Source organism: Pleurodeles waltl, chromosome 5, assembly GCF_031143425.1.
Source record: "Pleurodeles waltl isolate 20211129_DDA chromosome 5, aPleWal1.hap1.20221129, whole genome shotgun sequence".
Classification (NCBI taxonomy): Eukaryota; Metazoa; Chordata; class Amphibia; order Caudata; family Salamandridae; genus Pleurodeles; species Pleurodeles waltl.
The window spans coordinates 400,993,050-401,012,156 of NC_090444.1; positions in this window are offsets into that span (position 1 = coordinate 400,993,050).

Below are 19,107 nucleotides of genomic sequence, written 5' to 3' on the forward strand. Positions count from 1 at the left end.
GGACTTTTATGACATTGGTTCATGGCGGCAGCAAATAGGAAAAGTAGGAAATAGGCGAGTTTTGTCCTTTAAGGCCGCTCAATCTAACTCAAGTGTGGAGGTTAGCTACAACAGTTGCATCAGCGGGAATGCACATTCGGATTGTCTCAGCGGCAAAAGGGGCTGGAGTCCTGCTGCCAGTCACTTTTGCCTATGGTGCCATCAACGCAGGTAGAGATTCTTGGAGGTGACGGGGGGCCATCAGTGGTCTTTCACCTATGCTTCAACTAACATCTAAATAGAGCGGGAAAACTGTCATGGCGGTGGATGGGCTTTTAGATGGAAAACCCACAGCAGGACCATTACTGACAAAGTCTAAACCAGGCCCAAAATCTGCTCCAAGCAGGCAGGAGCTTTAAAAATGCCTTAGCCCGCTGAGAGCAGACTTTTGATCTGCTTCCCTGCCTGCACTGATGCGGGCAAGGAATCATCAAAATATTGATCCTGACTAGAGGGAGCAACATTAGTAGCTCCTCTCTGTGAGAGGCAGCAGTGCTGGCTACCAATGCATGCACAGAACTGGCTGAAGCCATGGGGGCTTTTGGGGCTCCCCCTGCAGCCCTCTAAAAGAATATGGTGGGTGCCCTAGGTGGGCACCAGGGCACTCAACTTTAGAAAATACGAGCCCTGGGGATGAGGTCCTTGGGGCCGATACCGGCTTGGGGATGGGGCCTCTTAAAAAAATAACAGCCCTGGGAGATGGGGTCCCCAGGGCCTTTTTAAGGTTTGGGGAGGGGGCCATATACCTTCCCTCCCCTTTACTTTTTAGAAACAACACTGGAGGATGGGGTCCTTACAAGGCTTGGAAAGGGCGAATGCATAGCCCCCCTCTTTATTTAAATGGGTGTCCATGGAGTATGGGGTACCAGGGCCTAACAAGGCTCAGGGAAGGAAGCCACACATCCCACCTTCCCTTTCTTTTTAGTAAAGCCACTTTTGCCTATGGTGCCATCAAGGCGAGTGGAGATTATTGGAGATTATTGGTGGTGACGGCGAGCCGTCAGCGGTCTTTTACTGCTACCACCACTAACACTGCTTCGGCTAACAATCCCCCAGGGCCTAACCCTTTATTTAAATCAGTGGACATGGGGGATGAGCCCCCGGGTCTAACAAGGCTCAGTGAGCGGAGCCACACATCCCACCTTCCATTTCTTTTTAGTAAAGCCACTTTTGCCTTGGTAGGCCCATCCCCCAGGGACTAACAAAGCATGGGGGAGGGGGCCATGTGCCCCTCTTCCCCCTTTGAAATAATTAAGGCCATGCTCGTATTGGGGTCCCCAGGGCCTAATATCGCTTAGGAAGGGGGCCACACGACTTTCCTGTCATGGAGCATGCAGTCCCCCTCCTCTTAAAAAAAACGACCTGGGGCATGGGGTCCTCAGGGCCATGCCCTGTGGCCAATGCTCACCTGTGCATGGCCAAAGGCCATCTACAATGGGGCGTTGGCTGGCTCCTAGTGGCCCCTGGAACTAGGACCACCACCCAAAATTACTGCCCACACCAGAAACCTTGGCATAATCCTGGATAGAAACTGACCACAGATCAATGCAGTTGCCCATGCCTGCTTTTGCACAGTTTGCGTGTTTAAAAAAAGTCTTCAAAAGGCTCCCCCTTAACACCACACATACCGTCACTCAGGCGCTAATCACCAGCCAATTAGACTATGGCAGCACACTCTATGCTGGGATCATCGCACAATTTCTACAGAGACTCCAAACCATACAGAACTTGGATGCCAGATTCATCCTTGACCTCCCCAGATGGTCACACATCACCCCCACCTCAGAAAACTCTGAAGGCTCCCCATAGAGAAGAGATGGCAATTCAAGCTGATAATCCACACCTACAAAGCATAACACAACCAAGGACCAGCCTACATTAGCCATAACATGAACTTCCACAGTCCTACCAGGCAACTACACTATGCTTCCCTCTTAATTGCCCTCACCTCCCACATCCACCAAAGCAACAGAGGAGGACTCTCCTTCTCCTACTTCACAGCAAAATCCTGGAACGAACTTTCTCTGCAGCTATGGACCTCTACCTCTCTACTGGAACTTTAGAGAGCAGTCAAAGCCTGGCTGATCAACTTGAATCACCTGAACAATCACAACCCTCAAGTGCCTGGACATCCTCTCAAGTGATTAGTCATGCTATATACATCCATTTATTTGACTGACGGATTGCGCCCATGCGGAGGGCTGGCCGCAAGCCATCTGGCCAATGCCCCGCTGTGCATGACAGGATGGACCTGAGTAGTGGGGGTAGGCTACCTTTATAGGGGTCGGCCAAATGGCATGGCCAAAGGCCAGGCTTTGTGACTACCACACACAGCGTGGGTTTGGCTGCATGTGGGGAATGTGTACGGGGGGGGTTAGGTTTATGTGTGGTAATTTAATATTACTTTATGTTTAAAAAAACCTCTAGAAATTCACTGAAAAAAACAATGGTTAAAGTAACGGTATAGTTAAGTATGATAAAAATATCTGTTTGTGTTGAAAAAAACCTTATAAATTCACTGAATTTATTTGAGATGTCATTAGTGATGTCAAAGAACATGTCATATGTGATTTCATATGTGGGGTCATAAGCAGTACATGGTGGGGGGGGGGGCAAGTTACAGTTAGCTCTGCTAACTATGACTGGTGAAGTTTTGTGTTTTTTTAGTTCAAAATGTTAATGTTGTCACTGACAAAGTCACCAAACTGTAACATTACTTTTAACTTTTCTTTTTTTCAGTGAATATATAAATTTACACAGCAAGCATTGAGAAAGGCGAAATGCCAAAAAGCATTTGCAAGCTGACAAATAAAGCTCAATTTAGATCCAGAGAATACCCGTCCCTCTGTGTGGAAGTCTTTGTGATATTTAGGTGAGTCCATCCTCACCAACGGAGCATCCACCTTGAAAAGCTGTGTGACAGTTTTTGGTAGAATTTTGGAAATGTGTTTGAGTCAAGCTGTCAGCACCGTCGCAGATGGAATTGCAGGCACATTTTCCGTTGACTGGCAGTCTGGGTCATTTAAAGTGAATGAATCTAGAGTGTCTCTAGTGTTGTAGGGTGCTCTATATTGGAGATGCTCTCCACCTAAATTTGGGAATTACTGAGTTCTCTCTTCTCTTTTTTCTTTTTTTTCCCTATTTTTTTTTGTCCTTATTCACCTTAGGCTCCAGGGGCCAGATGTATCAAGATTCCAGTTAGCGATTCTCAAATGCGATTTTTAAGAAATCGCAATTTAAGAAATGCAAAAAGTGAAGTATCAAATTTGAAAATCGCTATTAGCGATTTCTTAAAATTTGCAAGCGCAATTTGTGAGATGAAAATACCAAATCGCAAAAAAATGTGCGATTCGGAATTGAAAATCGCAAATAGCAAAAACGGCAAACCGGAACAGACTGATGACATCACAACCAGGAAGTGAGTCAGCCCATGCTGTTTAGAGGAGCCACACCCACAGGAGCAGGGAGAGAGAGACACAGCCTAGCACCAGGGAGTCAGCATTGTGACTAAGCCAGGACCAAACAGCAACATGGCCAATGCTGGAAATGGGAAGGAGAAGGGAGACAGCTCAAATTCAGTGAGCCAGAATTGGAGGTGCTCATTGAGGAGGTTGTTAGGAACCATGATAGACTATTTGGCAAAAACTCACTCCAAGTACCTGAGAGTGAGAAGTGGAAACTCTGGTTTAACATCCAGACAAAAATATGCGCAGTGGGTGTTGCGCAGCGCTCTGTGGAGGAGATACGCAAGTGATGGTACGACTTGCGGTCCCATGCCAAAGAGAGGGTGGCCAGCAGGCTAAAGGAGGCAAGGAGCACCGGAGGCGGACCATCCACTCAGACACCTTCCGACCCTATGGAAGACCTGGTGGAGTCCACATTGCTTTCACAAGCTGTCAGTGGTGTTACTGATATTGACACCTCAGGGACACCCAGCACCAGCAAAGGTAAGGCCAGTAATTATGTGTATCCCCACATGTGCATGTACAAATGCCCCTTAGGAAATAGATAATAGCTTGATGCACAGTGAAAAGTAATCCATGTCACATCTTACATACAACACAACTGTGCCTTATGGGAGTGGTAGTACACACCCCTAAGGTGAATACAAAACATAAATAGTAAGATAGTGGTCAGCCACACAGAGAAACACCACAAATGACTCATGGTGACACAATTTAATTGTACATTTAAAGCAACACTGTGGAAATCTGTGAAAAATGCTAGAACTGACATGCTGCACATTGTCCTTGCAGATGACCCGGGCACCGCTGCTACAGGATCTGAAAAAGGGGTGGAAGCAGAAACACAGCCACAGTCTGACTCAAATACCAATGAGTCCTACGGTATTGTTCCAACTAGACGCAGGGCAAGGGTGTTACCACTGCCAGACTATAACCTCGAATCAGATGAGATGCCAGAACACAAACCCACACCACCACCAGAGGCTAGTCCCTCAGGAAGACAGCAGCGCCAGCAACAGTCAACTCCCCTCCGGAGGCACCATGGTGCAGGCAGACAGTGCACAGATGAAGGAGTGAGCCCATCATTCTTTGGCTGCCTTGAAGCTTCCATGCTGAAGGTGCAGCGCCTGCAATGCAAACATTGAAGTCACTGCACAGACAGTTTGTGTCTCACAATATCAATATGGGGTTACTACACAAGCAGTTGGAGACTCTGATTGAGGGACAGCAAACCGCAGCTGAATACACCAAGGAGTTGACACAGGCCATTGGGGAACTCTGCACTGAGATACGGCAGGAGTGCGTCAGCCAGTGCAGGCGCCATCACCAATATTTGGGGAGGTTTGATAGCTTCTATAGATCCATCAGTCAGCTCGCAAGTTCAACAGCCCTGATATCGTGGCATGCCGTTGCCACACAGGTGGAGATGGCACATTGAAGTCGGGACATTGCACAGGGATTGGTGAAAATAACCAACATACTTGATGCAATGCAAACAGCACGCAGTGCCACAACCAGCGAACTGGGTGTTGGGGACAGTGAGGAGTCCTCTAGCCTCAGCAGTCTGACAGTTCCTGTGATAGATCCGAGGCATCGCAATGCCAGACACAGTACTGCATGTGACCCTGCTACAAGGGGTACAACAAGGGCACTGAGCACTCAAGTGGAGTGTGTGGACGGAAGAAGTGATGTTGAGGGCTACAGGGGACTGCCTAAACATGTAGCAATACAGTTATGCTATGATGCCAATAGTGTAACATAGTTAATTGTACATGTCTGCCTATTGTGAATAGCTATGTCCTATTGACACATTGGTTACCTGAAGTCAAGGTAATAAAGATGCTAACTACAGAAATACATTTTATTTAAGTGGAGTTGTCATTACTTACATAAAAAATGGTTGTGCGTGATGTCAGCACGTCTTTGCCTGCTCTCTGCTGCACTGGTCCTGTCTGCTGGTTGAAGGGGTGGTCATCTGAGTCTGGCTCCGTGCGTTCCACTGGTATGCCCTTGGTGGTTGCTATGTTGTGCAAGATAGCACATGTGGCCACAATTTTGCATGTCGTCTCTGGGCTGTACTGTTGTGCACCTCCACTCCACGCCCAAAAGTGCTCTCCACCACATTGCGGGTTGCCCTATGTACAGCATTGTACCTCCTCTCTGCTGGAGTTGCAGGGCTCAGGTAGGGCGTAAGCATATAGGTGGGCACAGCGTAGGCACTGTCTCCTGAATGCACAGAGAGTAAAATGAGTACATGTGATGTCTGACGTCACGCTTACATCAATGCATTATTCTATACTATCAAATTACCTAGTAGATATCCTCCACAAAGCTCCCCAGCTTGCAGTCTTGTCTTGTGTGTATCCCGCTGTGGCGAAAGATGTAGGAGTCATGTGTGCTCCCTCGGTATCTGGCCACGAGATCGGTAATGATGTAGGAGGCATTGCATATCACCTGTATGTTCATAGAATGATTGTTTTTACGGTTGCGATACACATCCTCGCTGGCCGATGGTGGACAGATTGCTACATGTGTCCATCAGTGGCACCTAGGACGTGGGAACTGTGCTATCTGGTAGAAATTAACTTTAGTTTGTTGTAATGCCTGTGGGGTGTTGGGGAATCTTATGTGCAGTTGTATTCTGCTCAGCATGGCATTGAGAAATGCGTTGAAAAATCTAGAGAGGGCACTCTCTGATACCCCTCCAGCTGCTGCTATGGCCCCTTGATAGCTCCTGAGGCTAGTAGGTGCAGAAAGCATAATACCTGGACATGGGTGGGTATGCTATTGGTCCCGTGTGTTGTGTGATGCAGCATGGGTTGTAGCTCAGCTATCAGGTCAAGTATCATGGCTGAGCTTAACCTGTACTTCTCATAAATGTCCTCCTCAGTCTGGTCAAAAAGGGTAATGCGCACTCTAAATATGCGCTCCTGTCTCCTCCTCTCTCTCCTCAAACCTGCCAAGATCCTCATTCTCCTCGCCATGACACAGAGTGCAGCCATTGTGGAAGAGGAGCTGAGGCATTCCGGGCCTCTTCATATAGGTTGCACCTGGTTACCACCTGGTTTCAGTTTGTGGTAAATGCATGTGCAAACGGCCATTCTGCAAATAATCGCAAATTGCGATTTTTTGATGCATTGCGAATCCGTTTTTGCGTGTCGCAATCTGCGTATCGCAAATAGCGTAATGATTTAGCGGATCGCTATCTGAGATTCGCTAATCAGTATTGCAATTTGCGTTTCGCAAATAGTGATTCGGTAGCTATTTGCGAAACGCTTTTTGCAACACGCTATTTCATGTCTCATTCGCAATGAATCGCTACTTTTGCGATTCTTTATTTTCACACTGCAAATGCCTTTCATACATCGGAAAAGGCATTTTTGCATTCGCAAACAGCCAGTCACAGCATTTGCGAACGCAAAAATGCTTGATACATCAGGCCCCAGGTCTTCTCCGAGCCAACTTGCTTTATACTCTCTCGCTTTCAGAGTCCAACCTTTACTAAGGGGGACATTCCTCTCTCTCACCATACCCCAACTGGGGAGCCACTATACCAACAAGGCTATGAGAGCGTGGGAAGGGTGTAATCATTGGACAAGACAGTGACATACTTTACGTGTCCTCAACCATTCTACAAAAGGCAGCCAGAATTTCTTAGCTTTGTTGATCCCTCTGGGTGTATCCTTATTCGAAGCATAATAAAAATCATCCATCCAATCTATGAATGAGGGAGGTATATTTCCTAACCATTTCCTACATATCTCTCTCCTAACCAGTAGTATAGCATAGAAAGGCAGGTTCTGCAAACCACTCTTCAGTACTCCAACCCTCTCCAGGATTCCAAAGACAACTAGAGAGAGGCTTATCCTAATGCGACCCCAACAACTTCCGAAATGATTTTCATTACTTCTTCCCAGAAGGAGCGTATTTCTGAACATTTCATGAACATATGTATATCTGTAGCCTTTTCTAAGCCACACTTTCCACATTTGGCCAATCCTCCTTTCCTCATTTTTGACAGTTTGGACAGTGACAAATAAGCTCTGTGAAAAGAATACAAATGATTCCTTCGGTAAGTAGCAGGTGCAACCACTGCAAATAAAGTACACAGAGAAAATTGCAATATTTCCTGTAGCTGCACATCCAGTAAACAGCTTCCCAACAGATCTTCTGCTATCTTAAACTCCCCATCCACCAGATCTAGCATTTCCCGGTACCAAGTGGCCACTTCTTTTTTGAGAGGTAGTCTTCCCATTATCTTCTCTTCCAGCTGATTCTTCGGGTCTATGCTCACTCGGCTCCTCTGTGCCCAACCTTTCAGCTGCAGATACTTTAGTCTTGACAATTTCCCCCCATCTCAACAGATAGTTCATCCCGCGGGAATAAGCTGCCTTCCCTAAATAAATCTCCCCAATATTCTAAACCCGCATTTTTTATTATAATAACCAATATGTCCTCAAGATACTCTGGAGAACCTGGTGAGTCCCAGATGGGTGCCTAATAACTGTAATAATCTGCCTTGATTACTCGCTTTATGCTGTACCAGATCTTTGCCATATCTTTCAGCACTTTTATTTTTATTTTTTTAAAATATTTGGGATCACCAAACTTAAACAAAAAATGGTTTGCTGCCCCCTTCACACCCCATAGCATAGCCTTAAACATACATCCAAGAACTGTTGCATCAGGAGAGGAGAATAGCATCCTTTCGTTCTTAAGTTGGAAGGCCCTAGCATAGTATTGGAGATCAGGCAGTGCAAGTTCCCCTTCTCCCTTCTTCTACGTAGCTTCTTCCATGATATTCTGGCTCCTTTCTGTGCCCATATAAATGAGTTAATAGCCTGCTGGATTTTTGCTAGCAACATCTTGTCCGTTTTACAATGGAATTGTATTAAACAAAAAGCTAACCTTGGGCAAAATCACCATCTTTAGCAGGCTTACCCTTCCTTAAATCGACAAGGGCAGGTGCATCCACCCTCACATCAGGTTATTGCACTCCGTCCGCAATTTTCTTAAGTTGACCACTAGTATCTACATAATGTCTCGTACAATCTTTAAGCCCAAATACCTCATTTTGGTTTTAATTAACAGGCTCTCCCCCTTCTGATTCTGTGCCATTATCTCTGTCTTCCCCACATTGACACGATAGCCTGACACTTTCCCAAAATCAGCAGCAATATCCAAAACTGTCGGAAGGGCAGGTTTGTAAGTCTGAAGTATATAACAATAGATAATCTGCATACAGTGAGACCTTTTCCTCCCATACACAGCATAGAAAAGGAGAAATCCTTTGGTCCTGTCTTATTCTTCTAGCCAAAGGCTCAATATACAGATTGAATAGTATTGGAGAGAGCAGGCAACCTTGCCTTGTACCTCTGGTTATTTTAAAAGAGGACGTTAGACTCCTATTAACCAGTACCCTAGCTGAGGAGGCTTGGTAGAGCTGACCTACCATCCTACAGAAAGTTTCCCCAAAACCATAATAATTTAAATTGTGGCTAGATAGGGCCAGTTAACTCTATCAAAAGCCCTCATGCATCCAGCATGATTAGTGCAAGAGGGGAACCATACGTTGCTGCCAAGTCAATGGCCCCTATTAAATTAGACGTTAGCTCATGAAGGTGCCTTCCTTTAATGAATCCTTTCTGATCCTTATGCAGGAATCCTGCCACCACCCCATTCATTCTATCTGCCAGCACTTCAGCAAAAATCTTATGCCTTGTACAACTCTACCGGGATACCGTCCGGCCCAGCAGCTTTACCCTCCTTACCTACTTTTAGTGCTGACCTGATTTCTCCCTGTGAGATTTTTTTGTTCATATGCGCCTGCTCTTTAGCTGTTAATCTGGGTAGCATATCTATACTCATCCAATTTCTCACCTCTTTCCTCTTTACTGTCTTATCTTCCTTATAAAGCTCTGAAAAGAAGACTTGAAAGGCTTTCATTATATCAGCACTACTTCTCTCTGATAGTATTTTTGGCTTGCTCTTTTCTAGCTTTCCATGCTAGCAATTTTCCTGCACTCTCCCGTATTCAAATCGGCTAATTTACTTGCTTCCCATCTTTTTCAGAATCTCACCTGCAGTACCTCCTCCAATTGTGTTTTCAGCTGTCCCAGTCTTCTCTCCAGCTTTCCTAAAGGAGCCGCTCCCATTCTACCATTTCTGCTTCTAGAGTGTTTATTTCTATCCTATATTTCTTATTTCTAAAACTAGTAAAGTTTATTTTACCTGTTATGAAAGCCTTATACACGTCCCAAACCACATATATTGGGGTTGATCCCAAATTAATTTTAAAGAACTCTTCTGTCTCTATAAGTAATTGTGTTACCACATCATTCTCCAGCATTGAAAGAGCGATCTAATCTGACAAGTGTGCTGCAAAATAAACTATCTTATCAACTGCCTCCACCAATTCTTGGTTGATAAGAAATAATCTACCTGGGAGGCGTGACTATATTTTTTATTTCTGAATGAAAAAAACCTGCTGTCCCCTTACTTTCAATCTCCAAAGATCGCACAGTCCAAATTCCTTCATCATCATCTTAAGGTAAGACTGTGATTTCAGCATAGCTGTTAGTCTAGCTCACGATGACCTGTCCAGATTGTTATTCATTATCACATTAAAGTCCCCTGCCAATATAACTGGATCTGGAAAGTCCAGGAGGTGGGAAAACACCCTTCTCATCGGGTCAGTATCACCGCAATTTGGGCCATAATCCCCCATTACTGTAAATGCAGTATCATATACTTGGAGCTTAACTATGATTCACAGGCCTGAATTATTAGAGGTTACACCCAGCACTGCTGATCTAATCTGTTGCTTAATCACAATGGAAACCCCCTTGGTATTAAAATTGTGGTCCGTACAGATAAAAGATTGAACCCACTTTTGTGACCTAAATAATTCTGTACATTCCCTTCCAGTCAGATATGTTTCCTGCAAAATTATTATATGTGCAGGGGAATCCTTCAAATACTGCAAAATTCTACTTCTTCTTCCCTTAGTTCTCAACCAGTTCACATTCCATGTCATAATTTAAATCAAACTACAACCTCCCCCCTGGTTCATACCATCCTTGCCCATTTATTTCCCAATAACTATACCATTTATCATACATGAGGTGAAATAGGATTTTTTTCTTTTTCTCCCTATTGCTCCTCACCCTGTGCTCCCCTCCTGCCCCCTCTTGTGGCCCCCCCAACTCCCACCCGTGGAGAACCCATCTCTGCCTCCTCATGGGCTGGATGACATGCCCAGATCTTAAAGCACCTCTGGGGTGCCTGGCCAGAAAGAAGTAAACAAAACCTTCAAAACTATGAATTTCCATTCCCAGTGGTTTCTAATAACTCATGTGCTGTTTTTTGATCCCTCACATTATACATTTTGTTGTTATACATCACACGCAAGAAGGTGGGGTTTTAAGTTGAGCTGAAATGCCTAGAGCCTGATTTATGAAAAGTTAGCACTGCCTTTACATCACTTTCATTTTTTGATGCAAAAGCGGCACAAACTTACAAAATATAATTATATTTTGTTTGTGCAACTTTTGTGTCAAAAAATGATGCAAAGGCGGCCCTTACTTTTCATAAATAAGGCCCCTAGTTTCTTGAAATCCCCTAAGTGTTTCACTAGTTCCCATTGTTTATTCAGAGCACTTCTAGTGAGATCCGACCTTTCTTCAAAAGAAAAATCTTTCCCTTTTAGTGATTTTAGTTTTAAAGCTTTTAACAAAATCTTCTCCTTAACGGCATAAATCTGAAAGTTTACCAAGACTTTACGTGGCTTCTTTTTACTGGGATCTTTCTTAAAAGGGTCTCTATGAATCCTCTGAATGTCTGTTGCAATTACCTCTTCGCTTTCTTCCACCTGAAATTTACTCTTAATAAGAGAAGTCATGAATGCCTAAATACCATCTCCTTCCACTCCCTCAGGTATGTTAAGAATTGTCAAGTTTTTTTACCTTGAAGCATTCTCTGACCGTTCCAGTTTATCCTGCATTTCTTGCTCATTATCCTTCAGCTGCCAAATTTCCTGGTTATTCTTTCTCAAGTCTTCTTTCCGAACCCCCACCGACTCTTCTAGCACCTGAGTTCTCTTAGCCAGCAAATCAATTATTTTTCCAATATTTCACAGGATCCTCTAATATTAACCTGATTTGCCGTCGGATACCGCAAAACCTTTTTTAATCTCCTCAGAAAGTGCTACAATCATTGTCTCTATGGGGGTACTCGAAAGTGTAAGCCCGGTTCTCACCTCCAATGAGGCCTGTATTTACTCCTGTGCCTCACTTTCCTTCTGTACCTCAACCCTCCTCATGGAGTTTCATATAAGAGATGCTGCCTCTGTATTTTTAAATTGACAATCCAAAATGTTTCCCTTTGTTCTCTTAGCTGTATTCTCCATTTTTTGGCTCCTTCCCTCACTCGCATTCCCTTCTCCACCATATTCCACTGTTCCATTCTCTAACTCTATTTCAGTAGGAGGCAGAGCTTCCTTATTCACCCCTCCCTCCATTGAGTTGCAGGGTCCTGAAAGTTCACTATGATACCCCACTGATGGGGAGCTTTAAAGTTAGACTATAGTGAGGGTGTAGCTTTCGGCTTCCCAGAGAGGGAGGGCTTTTTATTCAATGTTCCTGTCTTCCCCAGCATAGTTCTCTGTACCTGCTGGCTTACTTCGCAAGACTCAAAAAGACGTAATAGTTTAGTCTTTCCATCCTCCTGCCCTGGTAAGGCACCCCCTTCTGTACATAACACCAGAGAACTCTTGCTGCGTCTCCCTCCTGAGCACCTCAAGTCGCAGCTCTTACCTTTTATAATGCCTACGGTTACCACAGAGTTCTCAGCATTTCTGCACCGGGAGCCTTTCTCCCCTGGTTGCCTCTTTCCTCTTCCAGCAGGTGACCGCAAGGCTTCTGCCTTCTGTTGCTGCTGTTGTGGAGACTTACAAACAGAGCCTCCTCTCGCCACCAGCCCAGTGGCCCCTTCTGCTTCGAACACCACTCTGCTTGAGCTGACGCTGCCTCAGCTTCCTCGGAGAGGAAAGCGCATGACAGCCAAGCAGCTTCTCTGGAGCTCCAGGGTGGCACAAGGCCAACCCACGGCACCCTCAGTCCTACTCCCACTCTTCTCCGAATCCCAGCAGGTAGGCCTGGACATCTATGCTCTCTGCTTCTCAGGACTGACGGGGCCTCCAGACGCTCGACGTTTTAGCGACCTGCCTCCATGCTGGCCACCATGTTCTTCCTCTCTCTTCTCTTTTGCATAATTTTTGCACCATTCCAACCCTGAAAGGGTTTTCCTTAGATATATATTCCCTTCGTCGAAAGAACAACGAAAGAATCAATGCTTGATGCCTTCCGTTGCTTTTCCAAAACATTTTTAATTAATTTACAGATGCCACCATCAACCGCATTTCTGCTACGTCCTTAGCCTTGCTCACTGAGGGAGAAATGACATTTTGTGCATCTACTTACCCTAGTTTGAATACATGACATCGCAAACAAACTGAGCAACAGACTATGGGCTCTACCTAAATAACAGCAGCTTTCAATCTACATGCATTGATAATATTTCTGTACTTCTACTTTTCATTGCGAGTTACATATACCCCAAAATGTTACCTATAAATTTCATAGTCTTAAAACAAACAAGCATAGCACTATTAAAATGGATACATTAATGGTCATATTAACGCATTTAAAAAACTCAGAATTTAAAAGTACTGTGAAAACTCCTGCCCAAGTGGCATGATGAGAGCTTACCTTTTTCATAAGTTCATGTTATTGGATAAGACTTCTAACTTGTTTTTATCTTGTTTTTTATTCACTTGAGTGTATAGTTGTATCAAATCCTAAATCACAATAAATGTCCACAATGCCTTTGGGCATCATTGGTATACATTTAGACTTAGGTCTAAATTCAGTCTGGGCATACCCATAAATATCAAAACCCTGTTCATTGCACAGTCATTTAGCTGAAACCAGCATCTCCACACCTCATGTTTCACTCTCCAACACTTGCAGGGTAATGAGAAGAGTCAAACCTGCAAATAAGCATACATTGACTACCATCTTCCATATATTTCGTGTACCAGCCTATTTCAGTTGCAAAATGAAAACCTTTTTTTACTTTATATTTCTAATGAACTTGAAAAGGTCTATTCTTGTTTGTGTATAGCCCATAGTATTGACTGGACAATTTTATAAACCAAGTTTTGTATCAGTCAAATTGATTCTTGTATTGCTGTCATCATCCATTCCGCATCCCGTTTGTTCTCCTTTGCATCTTCCTTTTGGGGTTTGTGGTGGACCTTTTGGACGCAGGTTTAATCATTGTTCCCTTTGTTAAAAATCTAACTGTTCCACCACAGAAGGAAACATGTAACCAGCTACTGTCCCTCATCCATATCAGTATCCACCTCAGAGCTGGGTATACTTCCTTCCTCTAATACCTTCTTCCCCCAGTCTGTTCTTCTCATTAGTTGCTTATGCAGGTAGTCACATTTCTTTGCAAAAATAAAAATCTGTTCCTGTTCATAATTTAACTTATCATACTGAAGTTTTGGAGCTTTTCTTACTCTGGATTCTTCCAATTTCTTTAGTTTCAATTTTAGTTCCTGGTGGAACTTCTTTATCATTTCTTGGTCCACCTCTTTACTAAGATCATCCTCAATTGCATTGATTTCCTCTAGTATTTTGCCTCTGTTGAGATCAGCACATTTGATCAAAATTCCTACCATTCCAACCAACAATTTCAACCCTTCATTAGTTTATTCATCCCATTTGCACATCATTTCTGGATTAGGTTTCTCATAGATAGGTGCCACTAAAATTCTGAGACCTCTTGAGATACGACCCACCTTGAGATAACGTTACAGGGATTTACTTTACCGCCATTTCGATTTTTCACTCAGTTTTAATTTTTCAAGCCTTCTCAATTTAGTTGTCACATCCACACTTTGAGTCTGATTGGCACTTCATTCTAGTCCCATATTGGCCATATTACCCTCATTGCCAACGATTTTCAGTGCAGCATGCTCCCTCTTTTGAATTTCAGCAGCAAATAAATGCTGGCATGGAACAGTAGCCACCACTTTCCCAAGTTGTTCGAAGAAGTTTCAAACACTGTGGAAACAATGTAGAGCGGCTCTCACCCCTCCAGCTAATCTTCAGCACAACCTTACCTGGGTGGTCGACTGGCTTGCTGTGGGTCCTCCGACTCACTGGTTTCCATTTCTCCCACACCAATACAGCTTTCTTGCTTTTGTTGTAGCGGGGGCTCACTCACCACAAACAATCACAAATGCCCTTGATCAATAGTATAATGAAAGAACCAATGCTTGCTGTGTTCAGTTGCTTTTCAAAACGTTTTTCAATTAGTTTAATGCCGCTACCATCAAATGCATTTTGGCTACGTCCATAGCCTTGCTCACTGATGGAGAAGTGCCATTTTGCGCATCTATTTACTCTAGTGTGAATACATTACATCACAAAAAAACTGAACAACAGACTAAGGGCTCTAGCTAAATAACAAATGCTTTCAAGCTACTGCATTCTTAATATTTCAGTACTTTCACTTTTCATTACGAGTTACATATACCCCAACATGTTATCTATGAATTTCATAGTTTTAAAACAAACAAGCACTATTAAAATTAAAACTATTAAAATGGATACATTCCCGTTCCCGTTCATATAAAGGCATTTAAAAAACTCAGCATTTAAAAGCACCAAGAAAACTCCTGCCCAAGTGAGCATAAGACTTTAATTGCAAATATATTAGTAGAATATCACCATCAATTAGTTGTTATGAATACTATTTATCTTACTTTTCTTAATACTGTTAAAAAAATATTATTTAAAACTGTCCAATCTATTTGATAAAATAGTGCTTAGTATAATAATTTCAAAATGCAGAGAATGCCTTGAATCTCTCTATTGCAATCACGGGAGATGGAAGTGGCTCAGAACCTGACTATGAAATACCCTCAACTAAGTCCTCCTACTCTGATGCCGAGATGCCCACAGTAACTCCGAGAACTGCAGACAAACTGATCTGAGCGGCAGAGGCTGGATTGCCCATTTGAGCTTCAAGGGGACGCACCTTTGGTCCTGAATAGAGATATGACACTTTTTTGGAGCCATGCGGGACACTTTCATTGATGTTGCTTGCAGTGTGGGGTTGGGGAGTTAGATCCTGCGAGACTCTTCTTTTATTCTTCACTCTTGTGGGTTACACTGGGGGGGTCCAGCTAGTACAACAGTGGGCCGTACTAAAATTAGCACAGTGTATCCTAGTTTAGAAGTAGGCTTACCCACTATGGTTACTGAAAGTTTGGATAGGGAAGAAACTATCACCTGTCCTGGGTTTGGGGAGTTGGGAAGTTATGTTGTTACATGTTGGGATACACAGTGATCATCTTACCCCAGGGACAGGGTTCCAATTCATTACTTGGGGTTGAGTGTGGACCCATTTCATCACGCCCACAGAGGATAACTAAGAGCTTAATGCACCAGAACCCGATGGCTGTTTCCACACAATGTAGAATATTATCTTGGAATGTGAGAGGGATCCACACTATGTCCAAACGATACAGTCTTTTCCTGCCTGATCAGGCATGCAGAACAGATAGCAATCCTGCAGGAGACCCATATCATGGCCAAGGAGAGGGCTTCAGTACACCACCGTTCCTGGAGCCAGGCATACTACACGAGCTATTCAGCATTTGCCAAAGGGGTCCTGATATGGATCCGCCCTGATGTATCATTTCAGCACATAAGACATTTCTTTGACCCTGAAGGCTGTTATGTGGCAGTTGTGGGTTGCCTGGATGGCAGAGATATTACCTTCATAAAAGTCTATGCCCCAAGCAAGGATCAAACAAGGTTCCTGATGGATATTTCTGGCCATCTTAAACATAACTGGTTGTGGAGGTGATAATGGGGAAAGACTTTAATTGCATAACGGTCCCTACTGAAGACCATTCCCCCCCATTGGCAGACTCCCGGGTCTTTAAGACGGCCCGCTTTTCACCACATGACAGATGGACTGGGGTTGATGGTCTCTTGATGGACACTTCACCCACAGGACATGGACTATTCCATCTTTTCCTCACTACATGACCTCTACATACAACTGGACACCTTTCTCTTTACTCTGGAAGTGCACAACCAAGTGTGCAACATAGAATACCTTTCTAGAACCCTGTCAGACAATAATCCTTTTGCTGATGGACCCCCGTCCATCCTGAATGTGGACTATAAACTTCTCAGCAGAATTCTGTCCACTAGACTCCGCCCTTACATGCCAAAACCGATCCACGTAAACATCTGCCGGCTTTTGTCCTGGAAACGGTTCCGGAGGTGGATAAAACTTCCGCAATTTTAGCTGTTGATATAGAAGAAGTATTCAATAGCCTGAAGTGGGATTATCTGTATCGGGTCATTGAGAGCTTCCGCTTAGGCGAGAGATTCCTGACCTCGATGAAGCTACTCTACTCAGCCCTTTGAGCAAGAGTTAAGACTGGTGAACACATCTCAGAGAACTATGTGATTGAATGTGGGACCAGGCAGGGCTGCCCGCTATTGCCACTGCTATTTGTATTGGTGATGGAAACCTTGACACTAGGGCCCAAAGATGACAGGATTACCGCAGACCAACAGTGAGGCGCCTTACATAATACATAGTGCTGTATGCCAACAACCTAATATCATTCCTACATGATGGTACCAGTGACCTCACAGGAGCCAAGCACCTACTGGACCAGTTTGGGATAATCTCAGGCTTAAAGGTCAACTGGAAAAAGTCTAGCCTATTCCCTCCCCAACCTGAGGAGGAAGCCCCCCCGACAGATTTGGGAACCTTGCAGTGTGAGCCTGTTTGCATTATCAACCTGAGTGCCAGGATTTATCACACTTTGTCAGGCTTGCTGGAAGGGAATGTCAGGTGAGTAGTTAGTGCCCTGCAGGCAGAAGATGACTTTTTGGAGTACGCTCCTACTCTCAGTTGTTGGCAGAGTAGCACTATTAAAAATGATCATCTTACCCTGATTATTTTACTATTTTACCATCCTGCTGACTGAGATACCAAGGGCAGTATTGCACAAGCTTAAACCTATGACTACTACATTTATGTGGGGCTCTGGCAGCAGGTGCATGCTGTTATCGACCTTGAAAAGACCCAGACGGGAGAGGGGGTTAGAAGTCCCAGATTTTGAATCTTATTTGTTGGAACTGGCCTCTCTGCAAGATCACCCCCAAATTTTTTGCCTTCCCCCTCTTCTTTTTCTGACTGCATTTTTGCTGACTTTAGGACTCTGGACACATTACCACTGCTAACCAGTGCTAAATTGCATGTGGTCTCCCCCTAAAAACATGGTAACATTCGCTCATACCCAATTGGCATATTTACTTGTAAGTTCCTAGTAAAATGCACTACATCTGCCCCGGGCCTGTAAATTGAATGCTACTAGTGGGCGTGCAACACTGGCTGTGCCACCCACATAAGAAGCCCCTTCACCATGTCTCAGGCCTGCCATTGCAAGGCCTGTGTGTGCAGTTTCACTGCCACTTCGACTTGGCATTTAAAAGTACTTGTCAAGCCTTAAACTCAATTTTCTCAACATCTGTCACCCCTAAGGTAGGCAATAGGTAACCAATAGGGCAGGGTGCTATATAGGTAATAGCCAGCACATGTATGTTGGATATGTCCTGGTAATGGAAAACTCCTAAATTCATTTTCCACTACTGTGAGGCCTGCTTTTTTTGTACGATAGCATTAGGGCTACCTTCATACCCTGTCTGAGTGGTAGATTCTGATCAGAACGGGGTAACCAAGTCATATTTAGTGTGGCCAGAATGGTTATATAAAATCCTGCTTATTGGTTAGGTTGGCTGTTCTATTACCAGTTTAGAAATTACACTTTTAGAAAGTGAGCATTTCGCTGCACTCAAATCCATCCGTGCCTTTACAGCCTGTCTCCAATCAACGTTTGGGCTGGTTGACAACTCCCTTGTGCATTTCACCCAGACAATCACAAACACAGGATACTCAGTCATACCTGCACTCATCTGCATACTCAATGGGTCTTCCTGGGATGGGAGGGTGGAGGGCCTGACACTTACATTTCTAAGGCTAGTGGCCTGCCCTCACACAATGGACTGCCAAGCCCCCTACGGAAACCGTGGCAGACAGAACTGTACTGACAGGGAAACATGTGCAGTTCAAAACAACTCTTTGAAGTCTTCCCCACTTCGAAGGCACCTTTGGGTATATAAACTGGGCCCCTGACTCCGCCAGCTCAGACGCTTCTGGACCTGAACCTGCCAATAGGAACTGCCTAGCTGCCCAAAGGACTCACCTGGACTGCTTTGCTGAGAAGGACTGCTGCCCTTCTGCCCTTTGACTTTGCTGAGAAGTGCTCTCCAAGGGCTTAGATTGAGCTTGCCTTTTGTTTTCTGAAGACTCGGGCCAAAAAGACTTAGGGCCTCATTCCAACCCTGGCGGTACAAGACCGCCAGGGCCGGGGGCAACGGAAGCACCGCCAACAGGCTGGCGGTGCTTCATTGCCCATTCTGACCGCGGCGTTAAAGCTGCGGTC